The sequence below is a fragment of the Pteropus vampyrus genome, unplaced genomic scaffold (assembly GCF_000151845.1).
Source record: "Pteropus vampyrus isolate Shadow unplaced genomic scaffold, Pvam_2.0 Scaffold498, whole genome shotgun sequence".
Classification (NCBI taxonomy): domain Eukaryota; kingdom Metazoa; phylum Chordata; class Mammalia; order Chiroptera; family Pteropodidae; genus Pteropus; species Pteropus vampyrus.
The window spans coordinates 338,546-346,526 of record NW_011889279.1 but is presented as its reverse complement, the minus strand read 5'-3'; the positions used below and the strand labels follow the sequence as shown (position 1 = coordinate 346,526).

General features: G+C 36.4%; 1 pseudogene; it reads left to right on the top strand.

The window, feature by feature from the left end:
* Positions 1-2,856: 2,856 nt before the first annotated feature.
* On the top strand, positions 2,857-2,975 carry LOC111732845 (annotated as a pseudogene).
* Positions 2,976-7,981: the final 5,006 nt, after the last annotated feature.

The following is a 7,981-nucleotide window of genomic DNA, read 5'->3' as shown; positions in this document are numbered from 1 at the left end:
ATCTTCCTAGATGCTTTACAATTTTAGCTTACATTGCTAGGTCTGTGATTTGTATCAAAGGGTCATTTCTTCCTCACACATATATCTAGTTGTTTTAGAACCATGTGTTGAAAAGGCTTTTTTGATGTTGTTGTTCTCAATTCATTGTTTTGATGTTCATGTTGAAATCAATTAATTGTATAAATATATTTCTGGACTCAATGTTTTAATAGATATTTGTCTATCTTTATGCTATTATAACACTATCTTGATTATTGTAGCTTTATAGTACGTCTTGAAATGAGGTAGTGTAAGTCCTCCAAATTTTTCCTCTTTTTTAAGATAGATGATTTTGGTTATACTATTTTTTTTTTCATTTTCCATATACATTTAGAATTATCTTGTTAATGTCTATAAAAATACCCACAGCAATCCATTATAACAGGGATTGTTGTGAATCTATAGATCAATTTGTGAAGAATTGACATTTTAACAATATTGAGTTTTCCAATCCATTAACATGACATATCTCTCCATTTATTTAGGTCTTTAATTTTATCTTAGTATATTTTGTAGTTTTGAGAGCAGAGGCCTTACACATTTTTGCTAAATGTGTTCCTAAGTATTTTATGTTTTTTGATGCCATTTGAATTGTAATTTGAATTGTTTTTAAATTTTATTTTTCAATTATTTGCTGCTAACCTATAGAAATACTATACAAAGACTTTTTTATATTGACTTTTTATCTTATGATTTTGATAAAAATCACTTATTTTTACAGTTTTATAAATTCCTAAGGATTTTCATTTATGATGTCTATGATTAGAGATAGTTTTAGCTTTATTTCTTCTCTTTTAATCTTTTTGCTTTTTATTTGCCTTATTGCAGAGGCTACATAATTATATAGTTTTTTGGGGGGTAGAATTTGTGTAAAATTGATATTATTATCTACATTGTTTCTGATGAGTAGTCCACCATCATCCATATCATTATTCTCCTTTTAGTAATATGTTTCTTTTTCTTAATACTTTCAAGATTTTCTTTTTCTTTTTAATTTTCAGTTATTTAGTTATGATGTGCCTAAGTGTGCTTTTCTTTGTATTTATCCTGTTGAGGGTTTGCCAAACTTTTTGGATTTGTATGTTGCTTTTCACAAAATTTGGGAAATGTTGGGCCATTATTTTTTCAAATAGTTTTTCTTTCTTATTCTTTCTCCTCTTCTTCTGGGATTCTAATTATAAGTATGTTAGTTGTTAGTTTGGTTGACATTGTTTTATGGTCTCTGAAGTTTTGTTCATCTGCTTTCAATCTTTTCTCTTTCTTTTTGTATTAGATAATTTTGATTGATCCATTAATATATTCATTGACTCTTCAAACTCCATATTCTGAGTCCTCAAACCAATAAGATGGGACTTTCTACTTAAAGTCTAGTTGCCTTAAGCATGTGTAGATTGAAGAGTAAAAAAACTATAAATACAAATTTTATCCAATTTAGTTTTCTTTCAATGAATGACTGCTGTGCAGTTTCTAGTGCTCTTGGTTGACTCCAGAGCTTTCAAATGGTTGTTTTTAAATTTTTTTCAGCATTATCTGCAGAAAATACAAATTACTTCACCAATATCAGATATGAAAACAGTTATACAGTTATTATTTCCTAATTTACCTAATAAAGAAAAAATATGTTATATACATATAATTAACAATTGAAGTGATAGAATAATAAGTTATAAAAATAAATACATTTTTAAAAGATTTAAAAAGATTTTTATAAATATTTGGGTTACAGTTGACAAACTTTCTTTAAAATATCTCATATGCTAACCTGAGCCTAAAATATCTTATGTGTTGATCTGTGTGTCACTAGAATGTTGCTCGTGTCATATGCAATTCACCTCCTGAGTCAACAGCCCTGAACTGCTCTATTTGCTGTTTAATGAGCTGAGTCTACGATTATCTACTTGAGTGTTGTGGAAGTGTCAAATTGCTATCAAGGCTTCTAAATGTATACTCTCCAATTCTGTATTTATCTGGCAGTTCAGACACAAACATTTTACAGACTGGCACCACTTGCGAAATGCACTGTGAAGAGCACTGATAAATGTGGCTTTCTCCCCTAGCGCTCTGGGATGGCTTTCTCCCCCTCCCCATCTCCAGTTTTATTCTTTACCCTTTCTGCCTTGCTCTGTCCTCAGGAGGCTGATATGTATAGACTGTGATCTCTTGCCTTCTGACATCCTGCTGTATTTGGCCAATGGATATAACCAGCAGGAAATGGAAGGGCAGGAGAAGAAGATGGAGTGTTTATTCCTGCAGCTCTTTCTTCATAGAGGATTGCTTGTGTCTATGTCCCTCTACTAAAGGCCAAAGCTCCTGTCAGGTAGTCTTATTATAGTCACTCTCATTAGGTTCTGATTTCTACTCTGTCCCCTTGCCCTTTAGGCCTTTGTTACTATTATGGTATTGCATTTTCTTGCTCACACAACTTTAGACAGTACTTTTATTCACTATCCTCAAATGACATGTGAGCCATCTCTTTGCTGTAAGGACTGACTGAGACAGCCTCCTCAGTTAGGATGTATGTACGGGTTGCAGTGGTGAGCAGTTTGCAAAACTCTGAGGAGCCTTCTAGGAGGATTAGTTTGCAGACTCCAATACCCTCTGTTTTATAGATTAATGTTAACAGACCAATTCTCTGATGGCTCAGACTGCGGGCCAATGAGTGACTAGGGACATTCACCATAAGGGAAAGGAACCAAGGTCAAGAAAAGGGCTGGATTGGAGGACAGCTCTTGGCTAAGGCTGCCCTGATGCAGCTTTCCTGGCATCATGGACATACCTCCAAAAAAACAGCTGTGTATGATCATTTAGAACAAGCCAGTCTATGGCCATGCTACCCTGAACAAGCCCAATCCCGTCTCATCTCGGAAGCTAAGCAGGGTCAGGCCTGGTTAGTACTTGGATGGGAGACCACCTAGAATGACCAGGTGCTGTAGGCATAAAAAATAAAAAATAAGGGATTGTAAGCTGACAAGGTCCTTGCAGTCTGTGAGGTCAACCAAGGGTTGCCTTGCCTAAAAAACAACAACAACAACAACAACAACAAAAAGCCAGGTAACTAGTAAGTGTGCCTTTGCTGACCTTATCAAGTCTTTCTATTTTTCCATACTTTATCTTGAGAAACTCTTGCCAGACCAGTGGCATAACTGTGGATTGCTATTCAGGTCACATTCTTCAGTGGATTGGTAGCCAGCACAGATGTTGCCAGTGTTCTTACAGCAATGACCAAGTACCGTATCTTGATATCAAACCATCCACTTTCCACAGGTACTTTGTCAGCATCAACTGCTCTATATCTTGGCACCTGTCAGTGAATGGACTCCTCATAGTTTCCAGTTTTCTTCCATCACAAGGAAGGTAATGAGGACTGACTCCTTGGGCCAAGTAAGACTCCTTTTTTTTTCTCTTGGAATGGGAGGTGAGACACCTTGAAGAGGGAGGAGATGTTTTTTTTTTTTACAATAGAGGAGTAGGGTGCATAGTTATTTAATTTAAATATTTAAAAAAGACAGCCTTATTTTAAACCCTATTTTGGAAAAAAGGGGCATATCAATCACACAAAAAAGCTAAGAGATATATCTAGAACTGTAGGCAGTTAGTCAACATTAACACTGGAACTATAGTCTGTGTTATGTTCTCTATAAATATTGGTGCTTTTAGGGCAGAAAGTTTGGTTGAGAATACATTTACTAAGTAGCTAAAATCCTCATTTCATTTGTATAAATTTTCTTCCTGAAGAAGGTAGAATTTTAGAATGTTCTATTTTTCATGGTATAAATTTGGGCTTGGTTAGATGTTGAGACCAATGATGAAGATGTCTACATGGAGAGAACAGAGAACTAAATTTAATTTGTTAAATTTACTAGGAATTTTTGTTTTTGTGATCTGTTTTTACTCTGGGCCACTGTGTCTATTTTGAAATGTTTATCTTCCCTCGGAGATTTCAGTGATGAGAACATTTTAAGAATTCCTAAAAAAAAAAAAAAACCTTTGGAATTCTTTAAATGCAATCACCTGTTGGCATGTGGTCAAGACATAATTCACAATGGAACATTTGTTCTTTGGGATTAGTCTCTATTCATCAGGCAAAAGCTTGTCTAGTTAGTTGCTTTTTCCAGAGATCCTGATGGGGAGACTAGCTACCTGTGTTGTTTTAAGATGAGTCATATCAAGGGTTAAATTCCTTGATCCTTGGAGGAGTCATGTGGTCAAGCTCATGCTGGATACAGTGTTTTCCTTTCTTTACCAAGCAACAGAGGCTACAAAAGTCAGAACTAACATATTCTCTGTTCCTCCATTCCCATCGTTTGTGTTCTCTTCTACTTCTTATCATTTCACTCATGAGTGTCTGCCTGGATAAGAAGGCAGTGGAAGAATTCCAGTTAATATCTTCATGTAAAACTTTTGGGTGACAAGCAAGGAGTGTATAGTCTGGCAAGGAAGATACCTTATTAGAGATGACAGTGTTTGAGACAGATTGTTACATGGTATAGGGGAGAAGGCTCACCTTAAGCACGTCTGTGAAGTTTTTCTGTATTAGAAGATGTACAGAAGTATAACTTGAAAGATAAACAAAGGCTAAATCATGAAAGCATTCGAATGACATATTAAGAAATTCAGTCTTTAATCTGAATTATGGGGAGCCATAGAATATTTTTAAGTGGTATGTTAATGTTTGTATTTTTGAAACATGATAGAGGATGAATTGTAGACAGAAGATCTAATGGGACACAATTGAGGCAGAACAGCTAAGAAACTATCAGTGCTTGAAAGTAGGGGACAATAAATTTGCCTAAGAGAAGATAGATACAGGAGATATGTTAGGACTTAGACTACACGGGACATGGATGGGCTTGGATGGAGGATGCAAACACAGGTATTAGTGTTAACAAAATATGTTGGTGGGAGAGTGTAAAACTGGCTTCCAATGAATAGAACACTTATATCCAGGACAAGGTTCATGTCAACGAGGCTATTTATAAAGCATTTATATCTGATGTGGGGGATACTGCAGGTTTCTGAGCACTGAGTACTGAAAGTGGCTTTTTAGGAAAATTACTCTCATAGATGGAGACTTGGGAGTCTCTGATCATATATACTTTTTTAACTCCTGTGTTCATACAAAGTGGAAGGAAGCTTTCGTACCATTTTCATGATAAACACTCATTTGACACTTATCAGCCTCTTCTTTGTGACTGAAAGTTCTGGAGTTTAGGGTAAGCATAGGAATGAGTTAAGAAAAAATTACCCGAAGTCTGCAGTCAGTAGCTGAAATCAGCAGGCATGTTATCATCCCTGAGCCATGTGCAGTGGCTTTTCCCGAGTGTTTTTTATCTGTGATTGTTTCAGCCTCAGGAGACAATCTGTTCAGTCACCAGAAGGGATACCTTCAAAGGGTTTTCTTGGATAAGATCCATTCATGTGGTCAGCTGTGACCTCATCTTACTGCTCCGGGGGCCCTGGTTGGGACTTGATATCTTGAGTTCCTGCTTGAATGAAAAGCAGAGAGGCCCTGCCATTTAATGCCTCTCCTTTTGGAATACAGCAGAAACCAGTAGTTAGCTTGTTAAGTGTTTTTCCAGATTTTTTAAAAAAATTTTTTAAATAATTTAGATCATTGCCCTGCTTATTGTCAAGAGCTGTTAGAGACACCCAACTGCTTATATTCTTTTCACTAACAAACACAAAGTGGGAGGTTTGGGGAGGTGCAGGGGTGGGGAGAGTAGAGCTCTTTACTTTGCTGGCACAAAATTCAAAACTGTAAGGGAAGAATAGAGATACTGGTTTATATTTTTCTAAACTAAATTGTGAACTCGATGTTTCTACCAGCGACCATGATCCTCATCTCATGGAAATGTTTACACTTCTCTTTCTTCACTGTCTCTTCAAATTTGAAACTCTTTAGAGAGGGCTCTATGTTCCCCCATTTGATTTGTTTTTGAGAGTAATGGTCCCTCGCTGACACCCACAACTCTTTGGAGGAGAAGCCACATTTCATGGCACCTTTCTCCTGCCTGGTACAGCCAGCTGTGAATGCAAATTTGAACTCCTCAACTGTTCATATCCTTTTCTAGTAGCACAGAGGCTTGTACGAATTCAGATCGAATAGCAGCTGAGAGGATGGATAGGATGGGTGTGAAGGGATGGGGTCAGGTCTCTTCTTACAGACCCAGAGAGTGAGGCGGTGCACGGGCCTGTGATTGAACCTGTGTCCAAAACAGGGGCATGCTGCCAGAAACAACTCATTCTCTTGAGAGCCTCTGACTCATGCCTCTAATAGGACTATTATGGTTTCCTGGCTGCAAAGTTGTCCTTTTGAAACCCAGAGTATTTTTTTTTTTTCTTTTTGAATTCTAAAATTCTAGTTATCTATATAGATTAATTCCCCTGTTTCATGCTCTCATGGTACTTTTGAAGTTCTCTTTACAATGTCTCTTCTTACAACTGCATTTTAAACTTTATTCATGCAAGGACTGGGTGTCTGTTCTATTCACTACTGTATGTCTAGTATCTGGAATAGTAAATGGAGCATGGAGGCATATGATAATTGTTTGTCGAATGAATAAATGAATGAATGAATGAATGAACGATGTGTTTTTCCTATGCAACCCTACCAAAGAAGAAAGATTTAAGGAGGCATTCGACCTCCCAAAGCCATAGCAGAGGGAAAACTAAGGAACATGTTCCAGAATTTCCCTAGGCTTTCATTTGGGGCACGACTCAACAGGTGTGGTCATCTGGTGTCTGTGTTAGAGTAGAAGTAAATTGGAACAGGGAAATGGGGTACGGCTAGAGAGAGACTGATAGGAAAAAGGGAATAACCTACAGTCTGACAAAAGATAGGCCCAATTTTAGCACAGTGTGGTAGGTGAGGCTACTGAACGCAGGGGCAAATCACCCTACAAAACTTTAGAAGCGTTGAGATCATCCCTATATTATATTAAAATGTAACAACTGGGCTGACCGTGAGAATTTTCAGTTATCTGGGAAGTTTACTTTTGTGAACTAGTTTATTTCCAAATAATGTTGAGCCACTGAGGTATGAGCAAGTTTTGGCATGTTGATTTTACTTCTTTGACTTCTTTAGAAAATCTGCCCCTTTTCTTTGACATGGATAATAATAATCATATCCCAGTGTGTTTTTACTTCACGAAACATATTAGACAAGATATTCCTCAATGGCCATAGCTTGACCATTCTTTTGAGAAGGGAAATCTCCTAATTCTAACTCATAGTCTGTGTACCTCTGTACTGGAAAATTTTCATTAAAAAAAGTACAGAGAATAAAGTAATGATAAGAAGTGATGCTGAGAGTACAGTTCTCATTCTGATACAGCTAATGAAGGACTAGAGACAGGCAACCTGGAAGGAGCTGAGGAAGTTTTGTTAAGGCAATGGAGTGGCAGGTATTTGCCAACAGAAGCTGTGGTTCTTCCAAAAACTTTTAAACCTTCATGCCACATTGAACAATGCTTGCTTCAAATTTCTATGTAAGAAGAAAAATATTGCATGACTCAAGCCGTAAAAAAGTGTCCGTGTTCCAGAACTTAATATTTGAGGGCACACATGGGTTTCTCTTCACCTGTGCTTATTCCAAGCAGGCACCAGGTTGTCTAGCTTGACAGACGCCACTCAATTAACACCCAAAGGAAAACATATGCCAAACTCTATTAATGTGAAATATCAAAAAACTGCTACATTTAAATCTTTATTGGAAAAGGACATAAAAGTAGAGGTGAAAAGAATGAAAAAGTAAAGATGAACTCTAATACTCAGTTTATATTGATTGTGAAAAGATTATAAAGAAAATAGACATAAATTTTAAACAGAAAAAATTAATTTTAATAAAATAATTTTTCAGTTTTCCATATTCTTTTTAAATCTTTGTCAACAGGAATGCATATTTTATATAATTAACAACCACAGTTATGTGTGTACTGTATAT